The sequence below is a fragment of the Podarcis bocagei genome, assembly GCF_964188305.1.
Source record: "Podarcis bocagei genome assembly, chromosome: 14".
In the NCBI taxonomy this organism is placed as follows: Eukaryota; Metazoa; Chordata; class Lepidosauria; order Squamata; family Lacertidae; genus Podarcis; species Podarcis bocagei.
Window position 1 is genome coordinate 41,322,604 of NC_138139.1, and position 27,209 is coordinate 41,349,812.

The window sequence follows — 27,209 nt, forward strand, 5'->3', positions numbered from 1 at the left end:
GCATCCACACCTACTCACAGTACACCAATTACACAAAGTCCCACAATTTACCACAGATTATCTAATGGGGGACTTGTGTGAGGGGTAATTTAATGATATTGAGTCTCAGGCAGTTGATCAAACAAACAAGAAGAGTTTTATTAAACAAATATGTTTATGAAACAAAGTGGGTCAGGAAATGCATTCTTACAAGGCAAAAGTTAACTTATTTACTTCAACTAACTATAAGATGTCTTGGGCTTAAACACAACTCTTCTTAAATGTCAGTTACAAAAAATCAGGTGTTACACTTCAGGTGGTAAACATTCAGGTTTCTAGAATAGATGGTAAAATGCTCAACTCCGTTTCTGTCACTTAGATATTACAATTAAAGGCTTGCAACACCGCTTCCTTCACAGCTTAATACTTTGGTTCATGAATGAGGGGCACTTCTTCTGTCACCCACTCTATTAACAATCCCACACTTGAGGTCTTCTAAATGGTTTAATAGACCCAGGTGGTCACCTCACCCCTTGTTACTGGCTTGGAAGTCTTCTGTACCTGGAAGAACTCTCCCCTCCTGGCTATACTGAGACCCAGGTTGCCTGTATTCCCACAAGATCGTGGGACCTCCTGGTTCAGTCCTGGTTCAGTCCTGGTTCAGTCACACCCCTCCCAGAACACTCCTGTCTGTATGCCTTTCCCAGACCCTCAGCCCGGTCTCCCTATCCAAGCTGTGAGGTTCTGTCCTCTCGCTATGGACAGTCTCCTCAGTGTGTATGTTTAACTTCCCTCAGAACCAGTTCTCCTTATCTCATTCCCTAACTCCCAACTCCAATCAAACCCTATCTCTTAACCTGAACCTTTGCTCCTTCTCAAAATCAAACCCTACCTAACCTTCTCCATCAGAAACCACTCCTCAAAGAAGAATGGGAACTTTTTACAAGTTACTTAAAAAGACAACAAAATGGACTGGACTTCTTGGCAGGTTTTGAATAAACATACTCAAATTTATTGATTGTTAACATAGTAAGACAGATAATATAAAGATTTATACAATTTTACAATATGCAGAGAATAATATGTGTGGAGAAATCAGAGAGAAGAGCTGAGGGAAGTCTCCGGGGGGAGGGTTTGATGGGGAGGTGAGGGAAAAGAGGGGAAATAATGAATAGGATATGTTTTGATATTTTGTTATGTTGAAATTGCCAATAATTTTTTTTTTAAAAAGAAACTGCTCCTTTTATTCTCTCGCCCCTCAAAGTGCTGTTCTTCTCCCCTCTGTGGCTAGCCAATCAGCAAGAGGGTGCTGAAACCAGTTCTGAAAAGCTCAAAGAAGGAGTGTACTCATGTCTTGAAAGACCTACATTGGCTCCCAGTACGTTTCTGAGCACAATTCAAAGTGTTGGTGCTGACCTTTCAAGCCCTAAACGGCCCCGGCCCAGTATACCTGAAGGAGTCTCTCCACCCCCATCGTTCAGCCCGGACACTGAGCTCCAGCTCCAGGGGCCTTCTGGCGGTTCCCTCCCTGCAAGAAGTGAGGTTACAGGAACCAGGCAGAGGGCCTCCTCAGTGGTGGCACCCGCCCTGTGGAACACCCTCCCACCAGATGTCAAAGAGAACAACAACTACCAGACTTTTAGAAGACATCTGAAGGCAGCCCTGTTTAGGGAAGCTTTTTATGTTTAATAGGTTGTTGTATTTTAGTGTTTTGTTGGAGGCCGCCCAGAGTGGCTGGGGGGACCCAGCCAGATGGGCGGGGTATAAATAATAAATAATAATTATTATATTATTATCTGGTTGTGAGAACAGGATGCTGGACTAGATGGGCTATTGGCCTGATCCAGCAGGCCTATGTTCATATTGCTCACCCCTCACTCCACCCTCAGCCCAACCCCTCACTTACCTACCTTCTTGCTTACAGCTGGTCTGGCGGGTGACACTGCCTGTCAGCTTCCTGTTCCTTGGACTCTTGTGTTGCCCTTGTAATGCTCCTCAGACAGGAGGATGGGAGCAAAACTAGGATTACTTGGCTCTGCCTATCAGTGGCTCTGGTTCTGCCTCTGGTTGGCCTTTGCCCTGGCAGTTCCAATGAGCACCAGCCACCACTGCTGGAAAGATGAATCTTGATGACATCCCCCAGCTGTTATATGCAATAGAAAAATGAGGGGCCCCTGATGCTATCTCTTGAAAGAGCTTCTTCATCCTTGTGTATGTTTCTGACCTCGCTCCTTGACATCCATTCCCTTTCTACTTTTATCTCCCTTTCATTTTTCTTCCCCCAGAGGGCTCTTTCCCCCTGCTCACAGCTTTGCTTCTCACCCAAGCAATTTGTCTGCAAATGGGGGGTTCTCTTCCAGTCCCCACGGGAGATAAACTTTGAAAAAAGGAAAAAAGACCAGGTCTGCATTATGATTTCAAATACCTTTTGATGGAGTGCATTTCTCATATAGATGCCAGGCTTCCCTACTGCTGAACATCAAACCTTAAAATTCCTTTCCTGCTTCCTAGGATGAATCTCAGCGGTCAAAGAAACTCTCTGCTGGAGGCTTTTCTCTCTTTTTTTAAAGTCCTTTGAGTCATCTGGCTACTTTTAACTCTCTGTCTACAGGGCATCATTTTATCAGCTTAGCCCCTTCCAAGTTACTTCTTCTTCTTCTTTTTAGTGAAAAGTGCTTGCTGCATCCACTTAGGGGCCATAAGAGAAAATATACAATCACCATATGAATACTGGGCAATTGTTTGTGTTTGAGAAGTCTGATGGAAGTTCTCATGGATTATGGGCTCATTTGCCAGTCTGACTTACCCATTGAACAATTCCATGGTTGGATCCTCAGTTGCAAATGCACTTATGGGAGTAGTGGAAAAACTATTGCAAAACTAGTAATGGATAAGGATCTTGAGCAGGGGTGTGTTTCGGTACAAGGGTCATATCACTGCAGGGAAACTTTGGAGGTGAGAAGCAAAAGGGGGGCTGATCAGTTACCGTAATTCAACTCTTGGGTTGTCACCAACACAAGTCCTACTGAGAACAGTCCTCGTGAAATTAATGAGTGTGACTAGTTTAGGTTCATTGGTACACATTGGTCTAGCTTGGTCTAGCTGAGGTTCCAATTCTACTCTGAGTAGAACTTCATGGGGGAACAGTTGAAAAACAAGAGTAAAAAGAAGCCTAAAATGTTTCCCGATAATGAGCACTCACACTTTACATTGTGGGTGCCCTTTGTGGGATCGCGCGCGGTGCTACAGTTCCCAGGGAGCTTACTGGCAAACGGGCTGGCTTGTCTTTCGGTGTTAATTTTTGGAGGTTCACGTCCAGCCTCAGTAATCAAGTTTCTTGCTGGGAGGTGGGGCCAGCCCCATTTATAAATAGGGGGTGGAGCCGACAATAGCCAGGCAGTTGGCTCTGAAGATTCACCCTCCCTTTGTTTAATGTTTTTTGTTTGCAGGTTAACTTTTTCTTCCTGTTTAGCAGGTGCTGCTACGGTCTTTGGTTGTTGTTGAAGGACTGGGAAGAAATTTTCCTGCATTGGCAGGTTTTGTCCTCTCTGTAGCAATTCGTCACAACTTTGGCGGTTATGGCCTTGGGTGGAATCCTTTAGTCTTTTCTTCCCTATAATGGGCGGGGTGTGAAGTGGTGATTCACCCCTCTGCGGCAGCGATTCCAGGGTCCCCTCTTAAAGGGGTTATATATATATGGGTGTCACTGGCCATACACTGAAAGGTCGTCAGTGAACTACCCTGCATGCAGGGATATGAGCTTGGCTGCCTGCTACACTTATGTCTCACAGAGCACCCCCATATCCCATTTACCCTGATGAGCCCCAGTTCCCCCGGCTGGGGGGCTGGGAGGGATACACGCCCAAGGCCCAAGCCAAGGTCTTCCTACATTTGGAAGTTTAATAAAGTTGTGGCCTAATTTTAATTCCATATAACGTCGTTAGAGTCTTTATTCCTTCCTTATGATCCCCAGGGGCTGGGGCTGTTGCCACCTGGTCACGCAATACTTATCTACTAGCCGATAAGACCTACCTACTAAATAGGTAAAGGTAAAGGGACCCCTGACCGTTAGGTCCAGTTGTGGACGACTCTGGGGTTGCGGCGCTCATCTCACTTTACTGGCCGAGGGAGCCCGCGCACAGCTTCCGGGTCATGTGGCCAGCATGACTAAGCCGCTTCTGGCAAACCAGAGCAGCACACGGAAACACCATTTACCTTCCCGTCGGAGTGGTACCTATTTATCTACTTGCACTTTGACGTGCTTTCGAACTGCTAGGTGGGCAGGAGCTGGGACCAAACAATGGGAGCTCACCCCGTTGCGGGGATTCGAGCTGCCGACCTTCTGATCGGCAAGCTCTAGGCTCTGTGGTTTAACCCACAGCACCACCCGCATCCCTGGTAATAAATACCACCCTACTAAATGATAAGCTGACAATTATGGTGCAAGGGCCTGGGCGAATAAAAATCAGGGCCAAACCTGCATCCAGTATGTGGTGAGAGGCTTCTCCATCAACCTCCCCCCCACCCTTACTCACCAGATCAATGGTGAGGAGGCTCACTTTGCACATAAATAAAGCTGTGGTGGCATTGAACCAGTGGGTGGAGGCAGTGATAGTTTGGATGAGGGTCAGGATGCTGAAACTGAGTCCTCAAGCATTCTTGCAGCAGCATCCATAAATCCTGGGAGCCATGGGAACAACATTTCCCCTTGGTCCCACTGGTGTCCTTGGATGCTGTCACACAAGGTCATTGCAGTATCCAGGGTCTAGGATGGCATACCATGGTGGTTGTCACAATCTCTCCCCATTGTCATTGCATCCAAGTAAATGTAGGAACAAATTATCTGTCTTCCACCCCAGTGCAGGCAAACATGCACTGCCCTGGGGGATATTCACATGTTGAAGATGTGGGGTCATCATTGCATGGGTGAACTAGTCCTAAAGGGAAGAAGGATATCAGAAGAGCACATGAAATCTTGAGCATGCTCTTCTTATGATTCAGCAAGAGAACAGTTCTGATAATGTATGTTAAATATCACTCAAGGAGAGGGGACTTGAGGGAAAGGGGTGCCCATGTTTGGAATTTAAGCTATCTGTATTCATTGTGGAGAAAAAGAGACGAGCTTGCGGTACACAGCAGGAATGTAAATCAACTCAATATTTGCAATCTTAAGTCTGGCTGGTGCAGTATATTCCAATTCATCACTCACAACACATCAAAGCCAATTTGGAGGCTTGTGCTGCAAAGGTGACTCACAGGTGCTTATCTGTGCAGTTTGTCCTGTCACAGATATAACGGCACTGTAAAAGATGATTGTCGCTGTATCACTTATTCAAAGAAGAGCAAAGACTCCGATTCAAACAAAAGCCATAATGATGAGTGATGTCTTTCCACTGCATTGTGTCAGGTGGGACAGCAGCTATGTTCAGTTCTACAATGGTGCCCCGCAAGATGAATGCCTCGCAAGACGGAAAACTCACTAGATAAAAGAGTTTTCCGTTTTGGAGGTGCTTCGCAAAACGAATCTCCCATGGGCTTGCTTCGCAAGACGAAAATGTCTGGCGAGTTCCTGCGGGTTTTTTCCCCTCCCACCCTTTTTCTAAGCCGCTAAGCCACTTATCAGCTGATCCGATAAGACGATAAGCCACTAAAAGCCGCTAATAGCGCTAATCCGCTAATCCGCCAATGGGCTTGCTTCGCAAGACGAAAAAACCACTAGACGAAGAGAATCACAGAACGGATTCTTTTCGTCTTGCAAGGCACCACTGTATATGCTACACTATTGCACAGGCTCCAAGATTCACCCTATATGTGTGCACTTTTTAAAAAAACAAACTCATAATAATAATAATAATAATAATAATAATAATAATAATAATAATTTTTATTTATATCTCGCCCTTCTCGGCCAAAGCTGGGCTCAGAGCAGCTAACATCATACAAGTAAGACAATGCATAAAAACAAGCAATCAATAAATTAAGATACCTCCCACAATTAATTCAAACAAATGAAAATTAAAACTGGACAAGTGGCAATCTTCAGGTTAAAATTAAAGACGGTTACCAACTGTTTCCACTGAAACCTGTGAGCACCTGTGAGCGGGCTGGGAACCTCCTTTGTGCTTGTTCTTATACAAGGAGAAAATGAGTCAGACTGAACCCTGACCAAAGACCTGGCGGAACCCTGACCAAAGTCCCCAACCCCCAGGATGCGGCCTGCTTTCCACCCCCGGTGCCGGAGCATGAGGCTCCGTCACTGTCTCTCTGGGGCCCAGAATCTTTAGGATGTTGTTACAGTGGTACCTCAGGTTACATACGCTTCAGGTTACAGACTCTGCTAACCCAGAAATAGTACCTTGGGTTAAGAACTTTACCTCAGGATGAGAACAGAAATTGTGCTCCGGCGGTGCAGCAGCAGCAGGAGGCCCCATTAGCTAAAGTGGTGCTTCAGGTTAAGAACAGTTTCACGTTAAGAACGGACCTCCAGAACGAATTAAGTACTTAACCCGAGGTACCACTGTATTTGCAGACCGTAAGGCCCTCCGTGGGCCATACCAAGAGAGGCGGTCCCTCTCCTTCAGTCTGTAATTTGGCTTCTAAGGTACTGCACATGGAGCAAAATTCTGTGTTTTCCATTCACTATAATGGGAAATCTAAAAACAACACAAACAAAACAACACCTAGTCTTATTTTTTTCCCCTTTTTGCCAAAGTGGATGAAATTTAGAGGCACAGGAACTCCACTAGTCTGGATTAAGCATATCAAATTACAGGCAAATAAGTCTAGGGACTTTTTGTACTATAAATTTACCGGTAAGTGATTCACTTTCTTCCATAATATGTGACAGGGGAGACAATGGTGGGTTTTGACTTTCTCTTTTGTACTTGGCTGCCTTGTGTATATTCTTGCCTGTTCATGTTTCAAAAACTTTGCAGCTTGACACCAAAATTATCTATCTTTGTATCGTTTATGCCTCCTCTGGGCTTTTGCAGAACTCCAGTAGGTCCTACAATTCTAGGCTGCCTAGAATGCTGCCTGCAGATCCCTTTTTTGTTGATTTTGTTGTTAAGCAAAACAATGTAGGGTTTTTGCAAAACTTTTAACTTTTATTCTTTTTAAAAAAATTATTGCTATGCATTAACAACAGCAGCAACAACAACAACAAACAATCCAGAGCTCTTCAATCCTCCATGGGGAACATTTTTCATAGACTCACTTCTTCAAAGCCCATGAACCTGGGGAAATGTAGAAATGTTTAGGAAAGCAGAGCAAAGCAAAGCATATGACACAGAAACAGAGCAATTGTGTTTTTTGTGTGTGTGCTGATGCCTTCATGTCCTGCTCAAGGGCTTCCCAGAGGTGATGGAGAAAATAGTAATTTCATAAAAATGTACCATTTTGATGATTCCATTTTCTTTTGAGCCTGTGGCCTAGCTAAAGTGAAAAGGCCTGGGCCTGCCTACCTTTTACAGTACAGAACTAGCTGCTTTTAGGTACTGTTATGTGGTAAATAGTCGTTCTGGAACCCTGAAAAGAACAAAGTGTTAGAATAGAATCTATGGTGGCCATTGTATGCGTGAAAAGAGAATTGGCTAGGCATGGCAATTGTGATTAATCTTGAACTGTTTTGTAGACAGATGAAAGAAGATATTGGAACACATTTAATGAATAGTAAAATTAGTCAAAGTTTTAATGAAGAAAGACATTGAAAAAAATGAAGATCCAAATGATTTTGATTGGATCAGGCTGATCACATTGGGTTGTTAAGATTGCTGTAATCCTTTGACTGCTGAAGAAAAACCATGTGTGTAATCTGGAAGTGCAGATCACTTTGGATGTGATTCTTTGCAGCCATCTCCTTATTTTTGAGGTTGTCTCTGTGTGCACTTGTATTTCATTAAAGTCCTTTCTTTTCACTTGGAGTCTGCCTCCTTTTCTTTTGGGTTGCTGGGAATGATACCTCCGGTCTAGGAACCCCTTTTAAATTTATCCGACAAAGGCATCTGGTCAACCACTATTTCTGATCAAAATTTACCCAACTGTCTTGAAAGGCAGTTTCCAACCATCCAAGTTGAAAGAGGAAGGGGGAAAATGTGCAGCTCCCCCTAGTAGAAAATTGGTTTCAATATCGCCAAATAATGGAATTTTTTAAACAGGATAGGAAAATCGGTTTCCAAGTGGAGAAATCAAAACTAGAGACCGAATTGCTAGAACCCAATACTAAGAATTTATCTAGAATGTATAACTTGCTGTTGAAATGGAACACACAGGATGAAACAGTTAAATCTGCTATGATTAAGTGGGCGCAGGATGTTGGACACAACATTATGTCAGATGACTGGGAATGGTTATGGAACACCGGTATCAAATTTACGGCATGTAATGCCTTAAAGGAAAACATTATGAAAATGGTATACAGGTGGTACATGACCCCAGTCAAGCTGGCAAAAATCTACCATTTGCCCGATAATAAATGTTGGAAATGTAAAGAGACTGAAGGTACTTTTTATCACCTTTGGTGGACATGCCCGAAGATAAAGGCCTTCTGGGAAATGATCTATAATGAAATGAAAAAGGTACTTAAATGTACATTTTCTAAAAAACCAGAGGCCTTTCTCTTGGGCATTGTCGGCCAATTGGTGACAAAGAAAGATAGAAATTTCTTTATGTATGCCACAACAGCAGCAAGAATACTCATCGCAAAGTATTGGAAGACACAAGATTTACCTACTCTGGAAGAATGGCAGATGAAAGTGATGGACTATATGACACTGGCTGAGATGACAGGCAGAATCCGTGACCAACGCAAAGAGATGGTGGAAGAAGAATGGAAAAAATTTAAAAGCTATCTTAAGGTCTACTATAAACTTAACGAATGTTAAAATGTTGTGGTTGCTAGAAGTAACAGGGTACAGGGATACAAGGTTAGACAATAAAGGAGGACTAAGACGACAGAGATTAGAAAGTAACAACTGGGAGTTGCTAGTTCAAATATGGACACTGGGATGCAGAGAGGGGGGGTATGGGGAAGTCCAAGAAAAGAGGTTTATGAAAATATCTTTGAAATTATTTTGTATGTTTGTTTTGTTTTGTGTTTGTTTGTTTTTCTTAAAAATGCTGTAAAACCAATAAAAATTTATTAAAAAAAAAAAAAGAAAATGTGCAGCTCCCCAAAGAAGGACTACAACTCCTTTCTCATCTGGTGCCTGATTTCAAAACACGCCTTTCGGCATCTTCTGAAGCCTTTGCCAAAACAACATCCAGGAAAAGTGATGTTGAAAAATAGCAAAAAAGCAAAAACAAAACCCCCTAGCAGCTATTTATAGCCACTTTCAAGTTTCTTTCTTCTCTTGCACCTGCACAGACACCAAATTAAATCCAACCTATAAGTCAGCATGGTTTCCAATAAATCAGCAACGATTTGGATACGTTCCATTGTCTTCATTCATTTGAAGCCTTTAAATATGCACTGAGAAGGAAAATTGGACAACAACATGTGTGTGCTACACACACACACACACACACACACACACACACACAGGCAGTTTCCTGTCCCATCTGGTTGGCATACACTCCTACTCTTTTTGAGTGGTTCCCCCCTCTACTTCATTAATGACTTCAATCTTCTACCTCTCTCCGCCATTCAACCAGGGCATGCTTCTTTCTAGCTGAGCATGCGGATCTATCAGAAAGCAGATTAGAATAAAAGAATTGTAGAGTTGGAAAGTACCCCCAAGATCACCTAGTCCAACCTTCTGCAACAATGCAGGAATCACAGATGGCCACCCAACCTCTCTTTAAAACCTCCACTTGTTCATGTCTGTAAAATGGGCATGAAAATGTTCTACGCAGCAAAGTTTCTCAGAAGTCATTAAGGTTAATGACAAGGTCCCCTCTATCACAACTTTAATTAATTAAAGGATATATCCCTTTGGTCTCCCCCTCCCCTTTTGTGAAACTCCTAAGTAGAGGCTCAGAAATGCAGAATTCCACTGTTAGATTGGTTTGAAATGAAATACAAAGTGCTGTTTACCTCTGAGCCGACAACTTTTTATCAGCCGAAGAAGAATTAGACGGAGAAGTATTGACGTGTCTCTATCAGCAGGAGAAGTTATTGCCCTGTCAATTTAATTTAAAATTAAGTTGCAGGGATCACAAACTCTGATTACAAATGGGGATTTGTCCAGAAAGGCTTGGCATGGATGATGTAAGGTATTAAAAGATAATTATATCAAATTGGCCTTCTGAACTTAAAAGGGACTCAGCAGGTTAAGAAGTAGAGTATGTTAATTTGAGATAAACCTAAACAGAAAGACGTAAAGTTGCAAAGGGAGAAAAGTGGTGCTAGCCTTTCTTGTGATTATTTTTTTAAAAAAGTTTGTACGGAAAGTTCAAATTATTTTTTGCTGATTATTTTTTAAAAAAAACTTACAAAAATTATTTTAAAATCCAATGTACCTGACACAATGGCCTGGCTTCCCCTTTGCAAAGCAGGTTTTTAATTCGACAGCATGAGCAGACTTGATAGGAAAACAGTGCTTTAACTACTGCATGTATCTTTATTGAGTCTGCAGATATTGCTGTGATTAGGGGACCACAGTGGTGGTCTCAGTTAAGGGTGAGCAGGCTGAATCGCATTCCGCCATCATAATGGGAAACGGGGGGGAGGGCTTATAGTACTAGGGCTTATAGTTTAAAAATGGTACCGTGGACTGATCTGAAATTTGCCTTTGTAGGAGAGGAAGGTTGGATGGTTGCCTGTGCAAAATTTGGGGTATTAAAGACAATACATGGTTTGTTCTAAATGTGGCGAGAGATTCTGGCATGTTGACAGGTAGTGTGCATTTTTCTTCCAGATCCTTTGCGAAGGTGGGGTGTATGGGGTGTAAAGGGAGGGGTAGTAACTCTGGTGGGGGTACGTCATGCTCCTTCCGCTGTACTTTGTGCACCTACTGTACCTTTGGTTCTCTACCCTGTACTGAGCTTTGAGCTCGGCTCAGTGAGTTAGGAGTCTGCATCCAAACACAGGATCTGGTGGATTGAGTGGACGAGACCAACCGTGGGTCCAAGAGTCAAGAAGGCAGTTTCTTCATATGGTGTAGTGAGAAGTGAGGGGCATATGGGGCTCATCAGCCTGGGAAGATAGCCCATCTAGGAGAAGGAAACTCTGACCCTAAACCTCTGCTGCCTTGCAGGATATCTTCAGGAGGAGAAAAAGCTAAGGATGTCAGGAGTGTGTGCAGGAGCCAGGCCCTGTGACCAGTAGGGCTCCACAGAACTGGGGCCTTCCTAAGTTTGTTCTGAAGAGACAAGGCATGGCCACACAGGTGAGGCCGATTGGTAACTCACAGCACCTGGTGGCAAGAGCCGGGAAGGGATATAAGGTCAGCATTTCCCTTCGGCTCTTTGCCACAACAACTCGTTTCCTGCCTTGCTGTGTTTGGCTTCTTGCTTCCTGATCCTCGGACCTCGACTTCTTAACTCCTTGCTTCTTGACCCTTAGATCCTTGACTTTGTGACTCCCTGCTTCCTGACGCTCGGCTTCTGGACTCTCGTTCCTGCTCCCACCCCGCCATCTTTCCCCCGATCTAGACGTCCTCAGCCAGGACTTCGACCACCCGTAGACCGGACCATGACAAAGGAGCAAACCCTACACACATCAAGAGTGGCATCCCTAAGACGGTTGGATGGTGCCTGATATGCCGCCTCCTGGCCACTGCTGCAGTCAAGGTAGTACCAATCGTGTTGCTCTGATTTCCTCTAGACCACATCAGCGAGGCTGAGAGGGGTGGGTCTTGTCCAGCCCAGGGGCTCCATACACACTGCCCAGGTTTGTGCCCTAGGGAGATCACTTTGGCACTGCTAGCATGGTAGTTTGACTTCACCCCCAGAAGTAAACTCCATTGTCTCTCAGGAACAACTGGTGCCAACAACAACTTTGCAGAGGTGGTTGGGGGCGAATTTCTCTGCCATTGCTGCATCTTTGAGAGAAATTGCTTCTTGTGTTAGGGTCAATGGGGACATCCAGCACGTGTCATTATTGGAATTCCCAGAAACTGCCTCCAGCAGTGGGGAATAGAAGATAGCCATTCTGGCTGGTAGCCATTGGTAGCTCTGGGAATTTGTCTAGTCGTCTTTCGAAGTCATCCAAACTGAAAGTGTTTCCTAATGTACAGCCAAAATCTGCTTCCCAGAACAGCAGGCATCCCTTTGCAGACACCTGCTTCCAGCTTCTCATGACTCCCATGGTTGGAACCTACAGGGCCAATGTTTGGCTACTTCACTTTTCCTTGTGACATGTGTGTTGATTCCTCTCATTGGAAGACCTCTCCAAACTTTGAATGGAGCGATTAATCCTCAGTGCTGCTTAGCCTGTAAGAACAAAACCCAGAGGCACAGCAAAATTAACAGCTCTTTAACTCATAGTAACAGTTCTCCTGAACAAGTCCGCAGATGCTCCAAAGGTCTCCTGCGGAAGAAGAAACTAGTACATATTTAGCAAATTAATTAGTATACTTAAAATATTATATCCAGAGAACTCCGGAGAGAGGCTGACTGACTTATTGAGGTTATAAATGCATGTGTAAGGCACACAGATACACACTCTCATAGGCGCACCGTGTCCAGGTCAATAATTCACAGGCATAAGTCATCCCGTTTCAAGCGATGTTGTGTCTTATAAGGATGTTGCAAACATTCCAGTAGGGACACTTGGAAGAGCAAACACCCCTTTTCAAATACTTATGGACCAGAAGCAAAGTGAGCATGGCCCATTCTGAAGCCTGCTGCCAGTAGAGTTAACAGTGACCTGCTCACCTCCGTCTTGTGTCTGTCACCACAATTTTCTTACTCTGCCCACTATCCTTGGGGCACTTGGAGCGGAAGAAGGAGAGAGGTTGCATCAGACGCTCTAGATGCAGGAGAAGTTTGGTTCACTTCACATTTAAAGGCAAGCCTACCTAATCCATGCAATAGACAAACCAAAGCACACACATCCTTCAAAATGTGCACTCCTCTGAATTTTGCAATGCCATACTCCACCCAATGAATGCGCACAAAAAAGCATATGCTATTATTATTACTTATTAGATTTATATACCTCCCCTCATCACAAGATCTCAGGGCAGTTCACAGGATTTTAAATATTATATGTTGTTGTATTTTAGAAAGGACCACCTCTTTCCATATGAACCTACCCAGACCCTGAGATCGCCTTCGGATGACCTTCTTTGCGGGCCTCCTCCTGAAGAGGTCTGGAGGGTGGCAGCACGGGAACAGGGCCTTCTCTGCAGTGGCTCCCCAACTGTGGAATGCTCTCCCCAGGGAAGTTCATCTGGCACCTTCATTATACACCTTTTGGCACCAGGCAAAAACGTTCCTTTTTAACCAGGCCTTGGGTTGATCTGATTTACATCCCATGCCCTTTTAATTTTTTTTTGTGGGGGGGGCTGTTGGGTTAATTATTATTATTATTATAAGGTATTTTGTGGTTTTATATCTTGATTTTATTCTGTGAACTGCCCTGAGATCCCCAGGTATAGTGTGGTATATGAATTATAATAATAATAATAATAATAATAATAATAATAATAATAATAATAAATTTAATTAATAATAATAAAAAATATGCATTAATCGTTGGCATCCCTGAGCAAGAATTACTCACTGGGATTAAAATTTGTACATTTTGTTGTATTTAATGGACTGTATCCAACTAAGTTCTACTCAAGAGCAGAGCCGCTGAAATTAATTAACCTAAGTAAATGGGTCTACTCTGAGAAGGACTAGCATGGGCTACGATTTCTCTAATGTGATTTCCATCTTGAATTGCACAAGGAAGGGTGGCATAGAAGTGTTATTAATCATTCCATAAGCCACTAGTTTTAATAAGGGTTCCTACCCACCCAAAACAAAACAGGGAACTTCAGAGAAAGTTGATCAGGCACCATGGCATGAACAGTAAGCAAAACTTCCACTGCTAACTGACAGGCAGAAAATAAATAATTGTGGCCACTGTCTGTTGAGCTGTAATTGGTTCATCTAATAGTGTGTGTCTCCTCTTCTTTGGCAGGGAGGTGGGGAGGGATGATGGGGAGCCACTAATCTGATCAACTGCTGACTATAAAGTTTCCCTTTCCATCCCAGCCTCTTCCGAGGAAATATAGCAGCAATTTCTTTCAACAGTTAACCCACTGAAAAAGAAAAGTGTGCAATTTAGGGGATGCAAGGCCAGAGTCATCATTTCTACCTTGGAGGGGGGGCATCTAAAATAGTAAATATAAGATGCATGGGTCCCAAAACAGAGACACACATAACTTAGCATTACTAGCCTTGGTGGTGTTTTTTCTACTCAGAATTTGTTTCATATATCTCCTCCTTCAGGTCTCTAAGATCCTCCGTACCCCAGGTGGCCTCTTAGCCTCATAAAATATCTGGTGGGACCCTTGTTGTTAGGGTTTGGGGGTCCTTTGTTCATAACAGGATGGCTTTTCTATTTCTATGTCCACCTTACAGAGCTTTCCGACCTACACACATGTCAGATTTGCTACAGAGTAGCAGTTCTTTTCAGCTCGAATCCTGCTTGTGGTTTTCCCACAGGCATCTGGTTGGTCAATGAGAGAACAGGATGCTGGACTAGGTGGGTGAAATATACTCGGAGTCGAGAGTGGATTTCATGCTCTTTATTCAGCTCATAGTGGTGGTGAGGAATGGAAGTTCCCCCAGAATGTCTGCTTTATATACATTATTTACACAATTGGCCGCACGTGATTGGCTAATTCTGGGATTCTCCTTTAGGCCAATCAGGTTGTGGATTCACTTCCACCTGGAGCTGGATTGGGTGGCTCCTGTGGACCAATCATACTGCTGCATTGTTCTAGGACCAATCGGACTGCTGCATTTTGGATCCTATTCAACTCAGTACATAACAGTGGGCCATTGGCCTGATCCTGCTGGTCTCTTCTTATGCTTTTAGTTGTCCATCCTATTCTGCAATGCTTCATCCCTGAGTTGCTACTGGGAGTTACCTCCATAATCAATCTCTTTCCCCTCCAAGAGGAAGGGACAATTGGAGGGTCTGAACTAGGAGAGCAGCTACCAGCTAGATGGACCAATGGTCTGACTCAATATCAGGAAGCTTTGGGCAGAATGGCCACAGCTCAGTGGCAGAGCATCTGAGTTGCATACAGAAGACCCCCCAGTTCAAGATAATCTTTATTTTACAAGTTTCCTACTACACATACACATATTGTATTACATTTCACATTTATACTTGCTCCTAGGAGCTGACTTCTTCCTTCCTTCCTCCTCCTGACTTTTTATATCACCTCTAAATTTTTTCGCATTCTTTGTCCATTTTATATATTGTTGTTCTGCTTCTGCATTTGTCCATAAAGTGTCTACAAACAAATAAATCCTTCTATATAGACAATTCTTATTGTCTGTCTATATATCATTTGCAACTACTATTGGTTACATCCATCACATTATACATTTGACGACTTCTTGTTATTTTTCCAGTAAAGTTCTTTGTATTGCACATTATGAGGTTTATTTCAATTCTACTTGTTTCTCTATTTCACCCTATCTTTCCAATGTACAACATAAATTTTTTCCATTCTTTTTGAAATGTTTCATTGCCATGTTGTTGAATTCTCCCTGTTAATTTAGCTATTTCTGCGTATTCCGCCAATCTTCCACTGTTGGCATTTGCTGCGGGTTCCAAACCTGAGCTAACAATAGCCTTGCCGCTGTTGTTGCATATAGGAACAATTTCGGGTCACCCCCCAGTTCAAGAACCCGAGTTCAATCCCCAGCACCTGCAGGTAGGGCTTGGGAGAAAGACTCCTTGCCTGAAACCCCAGAGAGCCACAATTGGCCAGGATAGATCATATTAAGCTCTATGGATTAATGGACTGCCTCCACCCAAAGCAGCTTCCAAGCAGGAACAGCACGGCTACTTAAAAGCACACCTGAGGCAAGAGAGCCCATTAGCTTCCCCTTCATTATTTTAACAGGGTAGTGATTGAATAATTGCAAATCACAGCACAGAGCTGGCATGGCTGCTGGTGGGGAAATGAATGGCCTCATAAAAGAAAGAGAGGGAGTAAATAAACAAGGTATTAGCATATCCCTTATCGGAAGTGGGGGTCAGTCACCAAAGTTGCAGGGTGTCAGCTTTCCCCCCGCTTGTAGTCATTAAAGCAAGCGATTACGCCCGGGCAGCGGCACTCAACATCTCTGTGCCTATCCTCACGTGTAATTTATCTTGCCAGAAGCATTAACCTTTGGCACACCAGAGTGTAGCCGCCATCCATTAAAACCCAGGGACATGGAGGGGAGAGGAAATAATTACGCTCACATGTCTGAACGCTACGGAATCATGCCTGCATTGTGTAATTGCAAAGGTCCTCATGAGGCAGTCGGCATCGCACTTGACAGGAAGGGATTTTTTTTAAGGTTCAGACTGGCGTCAGATATTAACAGCATATAATATGAGGTGGGCTGCTGGCCTCCCCACCCCCCACCCTGCTTCTTGTTACTAGTTTTGAGGTTTGGCTCCATAACGTGGTGCAATCCCCACCCCACAAAAGGGATTTGAGTCCTTGTTTACCTTAGCAATGGCAACAGCATCCTGAGGTGGATGTTACAGTAGTGCTTGGGGAAATCGACACCTAGGCCTCATCTACGGATTGCATTTAAAGCTCTATGAAACCACGTTTATGAATCATGGCTTCCCTCAAAAGCATGTTGGGAGCTGCAGTTTGTTAAGGGTACAGTGGTACCTCGGGTTACAGATGCTTCAGATTACAGACTCCGCTAACCCAGAAATAGTACCTCAGGCTAAGAACTTTACCTCAGGATGAGAACAGAAATCATGCGGTGGCAGTGGGAGGCCCCATTAGCTAAAGTGGTACCTCAGGTTAAGAACAGTTTCAGGTTAAGAACGGACCTCCAGAACAAATTAAGTTCTTAACCCAAGGTACCACTGTACTGGGACTGAAGCTCTATGGGGGCAAACTACAGTTCCTACAATTCTTTGAGGATACTGTGGGTTTTAAATGTGCACTGAATCTGCTTTGAATCTACGATGTGGATATGCCCTTGGTGGGTCTCTTTATCCTTTGTGAAGGAGGTCTGAGACTTCTCGTCGTAAGGTTCCTGTGGGGCTTATATTTGCACACACTTTTCCGGATCCTTTCCCCTCCCCCGAAGAGAGTTGTCAGGAGGCTCCTCTCCTCAGAGAGCTACAGTCCTCAAAGTGGTTTAACAGCCCATCCATCTTCCCAGGGACCTCTGGGAATTGCAAGGGCTTCTTAACAATTCTCAGCGCCTTTAACAAATGACACTTCGGAGGATTCTTTGGGGGGAAGTTATGACTGTCTGAAGTAATGAGATGGCGCTTTAAATGTATAGTGCAGATGTGGCCATAGAATTATAGCATTGCAGAGTTGGAAGGGACCCCAATGGTCATCGAGCCCCCTGAAGTGCAGAAATCACAGCTGAAGAATCCCTGACAGATGACCGCCCAACCTCTGCATAGAAACCTCCATTGAAGAAGAGTCTAGCACCTTCCGAGGGAGACCATTCCACTGTCGAGAAACTTTAAACAACAGAATGTTCTTCCAACCAAGTTGATTTGGAATCTCCTTTCTCACCATTTGAATCCATTGGTTCAGGTCCTGGCCCTCTGGAGCAGCACAAAATGAGCTTGGTTCATCTTCAGTGTGGCAGCCCTTCAAATATTTAAAGTTGGCCAATAACATGGGTGGCTTTGAAATGGGGGTTAATCACATGCAGGGAGAATAGAAGAAGAAGAGGAGTTTGGATTTGATATCCCGCTTTATGACTACCCGAAGGAGTCTCAAAGTGGCTAACATTCTCCTTTCCCTTCCTCCCCCACAACAAACACTCTGTGAGGTGAGTGGGGCTGAGAGACTTCAAAGAAGTGTGACTGGCCCAAGGTCACCCAGCAGCTGCATGTGGAGGAGCAGGGAAGCGAACCCGGTTCACCAGATTACGAGTCTACCGCTCTTAACCACTACACCACACTGGCTCTCGTTGGCTGCTAGCCAACTTGGAGGCAGCAAAGTTTCTGAATGCTAGTTGCTGGAAGAGTGCTCTTCCACTCAGGTCCTGCTTGCAAGATTCCCAGAGGCATCTGGTTGGCCAGCGTGAGAACAGGATGCTAGACCAGATGGGGCCTTTGCCTGATCCAGCAGGCTCTTCTTATGTTCTTAGCCATGATGGCAATGTTCTACCTTCACTGTCAGAGACAGTGTCCCTCTGAATACCAGCGGCTGGGATCACAAGTGGGGAGAGGACTGTTGCACTCATGTCCTACTTGCACGCTTCTCATAGGCACCTGCAAGAACAGAATGCTGGGCTTGGTGGTCCTTTAGGCTGATCCATCAGCGCCCTTCTTACGTTCTTAATGTATTCTTTGACACAGGGAGAAAACCAAATATATGAACCCTTTCTCATCTCTCCTCCCCCATTATGCCAGTGACGGACTTTGGGCTCTCAAATTTCAGCAGTGCCCTTTGCAATGCTAACATTCATTGCTCTCTCGCGCACTGTTCTACAGCATTGTTGTGGTGCCCAGTGCAGCCAAACCTGTCATGCTACTCTTAAACCACCTCTGATTATACCATTTCTTCCAAAGAACACAAATTGGCTTGTGCTGATATATCTTCAGGTGACAACCTATGCCTAGCACATAGCAAAACGGGTATGTCAGGTTTTATCCCATTCCTACTGACCCGGATGATTTTTTTATTGCACTTCCGTGCTGGCCTTGAGGAAATGAAAGCAGGTGACAGCAAAACTGATTGAGGTATCATCAGCACAAACCCAATGCAAGCAAATCCAGTCCCATTCTTGGCCAGTGGTAGTGGCTCGTGGATGCAGGTTGCTGCAAGCCCCTGAAGGAAAAAATCTCTCTGCATTTTTAGTACTTGACCTTTTCTTCTTCTTCTTTAAACTAGATCATTAGGAAATTTAAAAAGAAGAAGAAAATCAATTATCTTCAATTGCTGGACTGCTTGTCCATCACAACTACCTCTCCCCATGCATACAACTTCCATATTAAGCGTTTGTATTGCTCCTCTTAAAAAGAGCCTTGGATCTTTTGATTAGATATTCGTTTGAAAGGGGAAGTCATGCCACATACATAAAGCTTTGTAAGAAAAGTTTCTCTCATTTAATAAAGTAATCATGTTCCTTCTTTTTGGTGCACAATACTTTTCAGGCATGTTTTTTCAAAATAATTCATAAGCATATCATTAGAGCAAATTTTCACTCCAATGCTGAAACTGGTGAATAGGAGGCGTTGGATTGTGTGCAGACAGAGATAGATATGAACTTAGCATCAGTAATTTTAAATAAATGTCTACACAATTTCAGCCTGGTAGATATTAATGATCATAAGAATATGGAAGGGAAAGGGCCAAAACTGGGGCTGGGGTATCTGGCGTTGTTCTGTTATGGGAGTTTGCCGCTGTTGGGTTTTGCAACTGGGAGAGCCACAACTGGTGTAGACCACACTAAGCTAATGGCCTGACTCAGACTGAGGCAGCTTCCAACTAGCAATGGCCCTGCTGTTTAAATGCATACCTGAGGCAGGAGAGCCTATTAGCTTCCCCTTCATTATTTTAACATGCTAGTGATTGAATAATTGCAAATCACAGCACAGAACTGGCATGGGTGCTGTTGGGGAAATGAATGGCCTCATAAAAGAAAGCGAGGGAGTAAATAAACAAGGCATTAGCATATCCCTTGTCGGAAGTGGGAGTCAGTCGCCAAAGTCAGAGTGCTGAGGGTTGTTTTTCCCCCCTTGTTAGGTATGAAAGGAGGTGATTACACCCGGGTAGCAAAGCATTCAGTGTCTCTGTGCCCTTCCTCACGACTAAGTTGCAGAACATCTGCTTTTCACATAGAAGGTCCCAGATGAAACTCCTGGCAGCTGGGACTCTGTAACCCTGGACTGCCTCTGCCAGTCAGTATAGAGAATATTTCCACTATAGCTTTTTATGCATACTTCCCCCTGCTATATGTATTTTTGTACACTTTACTTGCCTGCAAAATCTAGAGAAGGGCAAATTTCAATGGGTGGCTGCATTTCGGTTTGCATATTGCAATGAACAAGGAAGGTTGACCGTGCTGCCTCCTAGCAAACACACCCAATACAGGTGGTTTGTGATTTCCCTGCACTTCTTTCCCAAATCTGTGTGCAATTAATGACGCTGGTTTAAATCCCCAACTCTTCACCGCTAGCAAATAGCCCAAGTTACCCATCATTGACCGATCATAAATCTGAAGAACAAGCCATGGGCAGCCTATTGATTTTCTTCCCCAGTGACTCAGTTCCATGCACTCCTCCATAACTCTCTCGTTCCTTTCCTATCCCCACTTTTCTTTAAAAAGAAATGCTTTTGCCTTGACTGTCTCCCCAAGTGCAACCTTTTACGCGCCTCATTCTTGATTTACCCTTCCATAACACTTAGCCATTCTCCCCAGGGCTCCGCCTGGGTGGAAGCGACAAAATAACGATGCTGTCAAAAATGTGGAAAGCGGAGGGGAGAAATCCAACCTCCTCCCCTCCCTCTCCTCGACTGGTCCTTTCTCCTAATACTTAGGGAAGAGTGGGTGGGGAAATGTGCACACTTGAGTGTTAGAAAGAAAGGGCAAAGTGAATGGCATGTGTCTCTTAATTAACGTGGATGCACCAGGTTGGCTATTATGCAAGCCAACCTGGAGCTGATTTATAAGATGAACAGCAAAAGGGCTTGTTAGCTGCCACGCACGTATAAAAAGGTGTCAATTAGGGAATGCATGATCTTGCCATAAGTCCAGGGAGGTGGAGGATAGAAATATGGAGATGAGCTGCAGCCAGGGAAACAATATGTCATAATTACTGCACACGTTGCTTGGGCTATAATGGAAACAGAGTGTGGGGCTGGCTACAATGACATTAACATCAAGACAGACACATTAAAAGTAGGTGGGGTGGGGTGGGGTCGAAGAGTCTAACTGCCTCCCCCCAAGCGATGAGGCAGGCACTTTCCCTCCACAAAGTCTTATTTTTCAAACTTGAAGCCAGCCGGAGACCAATAAACAAAAGCAAATGGGCATGACTCTTTTGTAGCTGGCAATAAATTAAGCTGCATCAAATTGTTGTTTTTCTTTTTCTTTTTCATGTGGGGTGGGGCAAATTCCTGCTCGAATGTTCAAAAATCAGGTATGCAAGTTGAAATGGCATTGTAGGGCCAATACACCCAAAATGTCTACCTGCTAGGTAAAAAAAGGTAAAGGACCGCTGGATGGTTAAGTCCAGGCAGAGGTGACTATGGGGTTGCGGCGCTCATCTCGTTTTCAGGCCAAGGGAGCTGGCGTTTGTCCACAGACAGCTTTCCAGGTCATGTGGCCAGCATGACTAAACCGCTTCTGGTGCAATGGAACACCATGACAGAAACCAGAGCACACGGAAATGCCATTTACCTTCCCGCCACAGCAGTACCTATTTATCTACTTGCACTGGCATGCTTTCAAACTGCTAGGTTGGCAGAGCAATGGGAACTCACTCCGTCATGGGGATTTGAACCGCTGACCTTCCGATCGACAAGCCCAAGAGGCTCAGTGCTTTAGACCACAGCACCATCTGCACTGAGTGAAATCAGAGGAGGCACAAGCCGAAGCCAAGTGAGTCAAATAAGGATGCTAACAAGCCTCCCATCTAGATGAAGTTTTCGTTGGGGTTATTTATGTATTCCACTACTGCGGCCCGTGTTTCGTTAGCCCAAAAATGGAAAATGAGAAAGGTCCCAGCTAAAGAAGAATGGCAACTTAAATTGATGGAAAATGAGCAGCTTGTGGACTTAACATATAGAATAAGAGAACAAGAAGAACATACGTTTAAAGAAGATTGGAAAATGTTTATTGAATACATGGGGGGGAATTGTGTACACTTGAAAATGTTGGCAGCATTAAGATAAATTCAACAGTTTTGATGGATGTAATAATGGAATACTGAATGGTTAAGTTCATGTAAAATATGCAGGGATTTATGATATGCAAAATGAACCATGGAAAGAGAAGAATGGAAGTCATTGACAGTTTAAGGTTGTTTAAATGAATATTCTAAAGTGTAAAACTGAAAATTTAATAAAAAATATGTTTATAAAAAAAATAGTGGTGGGTGAAGTCAGGGTCCTTCCTCCAGCCTTTCCAACTTTGGGATCACCAGCCTCATATAACTAACATGCTTGCATCTAATTAATGCACGAAGGGGTTAAGACCATAGAGTAAGCTGTCCTGCCAGGCTTAACTCACCTTGGGAGGGACAGGGTAATCAAGCCTTTGTTCCATTAACATTATTAACATATTGCATGTGATGAGACTCCCCATTTGGGCAGTGTGCTCTTAATTTCTGAAGGCCTCTATTCCAAATTCCATCTCGCCAGAGAGAAAAAGTAACTGAGGTGGTTTCTGATTGAGCCTGCACAACATGGGTAATTTGTAAGAGAACTTCTGCATACTCCAGTCAAATTAATGAACCCTGAACTTATTTGGGTCCAATTAATGATCCTTTGACACATATTGTCTATTAAATCTGTACAAGGGAAACCAGAGGGAGAGGAATGTATGAGGCTCTTTAATCCTGCAAGTAGGAATAACACTGAAACATAGCAGCAAAGTTTTAGACAAGAAGAGAGGCAGAAGGATATTGCTTAGAGCTTTGAAGACTGCTGCTGCATTTTGAATACAAAATCAATTTAAGGCCGTTCGCTCTTAAAGATTTCCCCTATGTTGGGCCCAGTCCTGGAGCTCACAATGCTGGAAGAGCTTCTGATCATAGAATCACAGGTGGAATCTAGACACATAGGAAAAAACATTGTGAAAATGCTTTGTAAAAAAAAAGTTTTGAAAAATATATTGAATTTGCCATAGCTTACCATCGCCACCTAGTGTCACATTTGTATAATGCACTTTACAACACACTTAAAACGTTTTGTTTGCAGCTGTATAGCTGGGTCTACAGAATTGTGGAGTTGGAAGGGACCTTAAAGGTCATCTATTCCACCACCCCTGCGATGCATGAATAACAGCTAAAGAATCTCTGACAGATGGCCACCCAACTGTCTTTAAAAACCTCCAGTGAAGGAGAGTCCACCACCTTCTGAGGGAGTCATGTGGTTTACTAGTCAATCTCTCTTCCTAAGAAAATCTGTGACTTGTGAGGGGAATAAGGGTCTCCTAACAATGCTCAGCACCCTTAACAAACTACAGTTCCCAGTATTCTCTGGGGAAACCATGACTGTTTAAAGTGGTATGGTTCTGCTTTCAATGTATAGGCCTTAGTTTCAGTGGGTATAAGAAAGAGAATCTTTTGATTCCATAGAACAAGACATTTTGCTTTGCAGTTTTTCTTTGAGAATATAAAGTTCAAAGATTGCCTTTCTAATACAGGAGGAAATCATTCAACAGCATTCCAGTACTGCCTGGTGAATTTCTTCCAGGCCCTTATGCTAAGAAGATGGATGATTTGCGCTACCTAGAGATACTTGACATTTATTTGTAATTTTATGCCACTGAGGAAGACCAGCGAGTCGAATCGCGCCCGGCAATTGTGGGCTTTTTGTGTAAGAATTTTGGCACCAGGACTTGTACCCTGACAAATCTGTCCTTGCGCACATACACTTACATTGACAGATGGGTCATTTATTGCTCTTGCATCAGAAGAGATGTAGGACAATAATCCAAAATTGGCGTGAGCTTTATTAATACACGACAGTTTGCAGCATTATATTTAGCAGATGCTTGGCATTTGAAAGCATGTTTCAGCCTTCCCAAACCTGGTCCCTGCCAGATGTTTTGGAGTGCAATTCTCACCATCTTCAGGTGCGACAGCTGCTGTACTAGCTTACCCTCCAAGACCACAACAGCAAAACCCAGGACGCAATCTTCTGGGATGCCAACTTACCATTTTTTTCTTGCCAGAGAACAGAGGCCATTTGGGATGCTATTATCTCACAATTCCGCGTCATGATCCCCCCCCCCGATAAAGTACTTTTTCAGGCACAGTGTCCCCAAAACATGCATTTTGGGGTGCTGCTCAAGCTTTCTTTTCAGGGAGAAACTGCAGTGTGAAATTATGTGAGATCACAGTGTCCAAAATGGCTGCCATTCTCTCATGAGGGAAAAAAATGGATGTCCTGGTTTTTTTCCGGGGCACTTGTGAGGCATGTACTAGCTTCCCAGCAGATGGGTCACTGTTGCTTGCTTAGTAGGGAGAAGGGTGAGGCAGCAGGAAGGTCAGCATGGTGCAAAATCCACTGGTAGAAGTGTTGGTCTCCCCACCATATTGCCCCTTTCCCTCCCAGTAAGTTCAGCCTACAGTCGAGTAGGACCCAGGCAGAGACACATGCCCGACTGGCATGTTCCCTTCCTCCTGGTCGATCGTTCGGGAGCTTCATAAGCTTTCTTCAGCCCGAACATCACAGCGACTGATGCCAACCGACACCGGCACACTTAGGGATCCGCAGAGTTTGCTCAGCTTTGCATGACAGACCTCAGCAACTCAGCATTTTGGCTAATCTACTTTATTTACATATAAACACACACGGAGCCCTGCAACATGGTTCCCTCTCTCTCTAGCATCAGACAGCAAAGAGAAAAAGAACAAAGGACAATAGTCCCACTTCACGGAACACAGTAACACAAACATCCTGTTTCCATCACTTCCCACTCTGTGGAGTCAAAACATATACCGTCATGTGATAGACAACAATCCCATGGCTGCAATCATGGAGCAGGAATTCTAACAACAGCAACCCACCTGCCAGGAAGCCAGCCGAGTGTCTTGTCCCATCCAGCAAACCACTTCTGCTCAGCTCTACAGCTGTACATATATGTACATATTACAATGCATAAGTATATCACACACTGGAGAGTTTTGACTTCACTAGGCGTCACCTCCTGGACTGGGCCTTTCCTGTTGTGGGTAGTGGAGCGACCAGCCAGGAGCACAGGCAGGGGAGGTGGGGGGCAGCTCAGAAAAAGCTCAATATGGAGGTCAGATGGCCGAAATATTGGGAAATTTTGGAACAAGAGGGAGATAAACTGAAATTGCAGAGTTTTGAGAAATTAAAAAACAAAGTGCGAGACTGGCTTCATTATTATCAGATAATGGAGGCATATAATTTGGACAAGAAAATTGGCTTTCAGGTGGAAAAATCAAAATTAGAAACAGAATTGTTAGAACCCAAAACTAAGATTTTGTCAAAGATGTATAATTTGCTGTTGAAATGGAATACACAGGATGAAACTGTGAAATCTGCTATGATTAAATGGGCACAAGATGTCGGACACAACATAATGATGGCTGACTGGGAACCGTTATGGACCACAGGTATGAAGTTTACGGCATGCAATGCCTTAAGAGAGAATATTATGAAAATGATATACAGGTGGTACATGACACCAGTCAAGCTTGCAAAAATCTACCATTTGCCCGATAATAAATGTTGGAAATGTAAGGAAACTGAAGGTACATTCTTTCACCTTTGGTGGACGTGCCCAAGGATTAAGGCTTTCTGGGAGATGATTTATAACGAACTGAAAAGGGTATTTAAATATACCTTTCTGAAGAAACCAGAGGCCTTTCTCCTGGGCATGGTCGGTCAAATGGTGCCAAAGAAGGACAGAACTTTATGTATGCCACAACAGCAGCAAGAATACTTATTGCAAAGTATTGGAAGACGCAAGATCTACCCACCCTGGAAGAATGGCAGATGAAGGTGATGGACTACATGGAACTGGCGGAAATGACTGGCAGAATCCGAGACCAGGGAGAAGAGTCGGTGGAAGAAGATTGGAAGAAATTTAAAGACTATTTACAGAAATATTGCAAAATTAATGAATGTTAGAATGATGTCAGAATGAAGTTAAGTGGTTTAAGCAGCAATGTTTTAAAGGTGTATGAAAAATGGATTATTAACAGGTGAGAACTCAAAGTTATATTAAGTTAAAGGATTAAGATAAAAACAAAGAGGGAAAGATATTGCTGAATTAACTAACTGAATTGGAATACAAAAAAGGGAGGTGTGAGGAGGTCAGGGAAGCAAGGATATGAATATATGACATGGAAAGATTGATGTGTTTTCTTTTTAAATGTTTTTTTATCTTTTTCTGTATTTTGTATTTATTTATTTTTTGGTCTTTTCTTCTAATCTTTTTATTTATGTAATTTTTTCCTTTGAAAACTTAATAAATATCATATTAATTTTTTTTAAAAAAAGGGGAGGTGGGGGGTGGATGACCCCGGGTGCCCTCACTGAGGGGGGTGACATTGCGTGTGCTGCCCGTGCACGACTCCCAAGCCTACCCTGAGCCGTCGGGGTAAGGGGGGGAGCTGCGCTGCTTTGCCAGCGGCACCCCCCTCTTCCCCCTTTGTTTTGACAGCTTGGGGAAGGCTTGGGAGTCACGGACAGGTGGCACCCGAATGTCTGCCATGGTTGGCTCGCTCCGCTCCTGGCTGCAGGGCGCGCACACCGCTCTGGTCAACTGAGTGGCTATCCTGCACCTGGGAGGGCACCCTCCACACCATGTCCCCCTTGGAAGCGCACCCGCCCTGGGCAGTGCAGGAATATGCTCCACCGCTGCAACCAGCAACATTAATGTATTTCGTATGGACCTAGATACAGTGCCCTTGACACCCAGGACTTTGGTGACTTGGGCCAGCTTGATTGGCTGCACAAAGCTCCTATCCATGGTGGAGGCAAAGGAGCAAAAATATTACAATGCAAAAGGGAAAAGAGAAAATAAGTAAAAGGAGAAGAAACCAATGGGGGAAAAAGGCATGAGCAGAATGGTTTTGCTGTGCAACAGGTGCACAAGATGATTTTGTTGTTGAAGTTTATTCCTGTAATATTCCCCTATGTAATGCAATATGGATTTATATTTTGAACCTAGCTGCATAAGCAGGCAGAATGCAGCCTTGTTTATAAATGGCTATTTGCATACTATTATCCATCATCATTTACAGCCCAGGTTATTAAAATGCACCTTTAATTGGCCCAATGTAAACAGACACCATGGCTCAAGCCAGACAACTGTGCTACCCTCTAGCAGGCAATAAATATGAAGTTTTATTAGTTTACGTGGCAAGTCTTGGAAATGTAACCTTTGTGTTTCGGATCAAGGTTACTGGGAAAGTTGTGGAGAAAATTACT

The 27,209-nt window shown here is 43.8% G+C and overlaps 1 long non-coding RNA gene across 1 annotated transcript in view; it reads left to right on the forward strand.

The window, feature by feature from the left end:
• The window catches only part of LOC308573130, a 138,128-nt gene extending 130,233 nt beyond the window's left edge, over nucleotides 1-7,895 (forward strand). The window contains exon 3 of the long non-coding RNA XR_014001945.1: nucleotides 7,613-7,895. This is a non-coding gene — a long non-coding RNA (uncharacterized lncRNA). The remainder of the gene's footprint in view (nucleotides 1-7,612) is intronic.
• The last annotated feature ends 19,314 nt before the right edge of the window (nucleotides 7,896-27,209 follow it).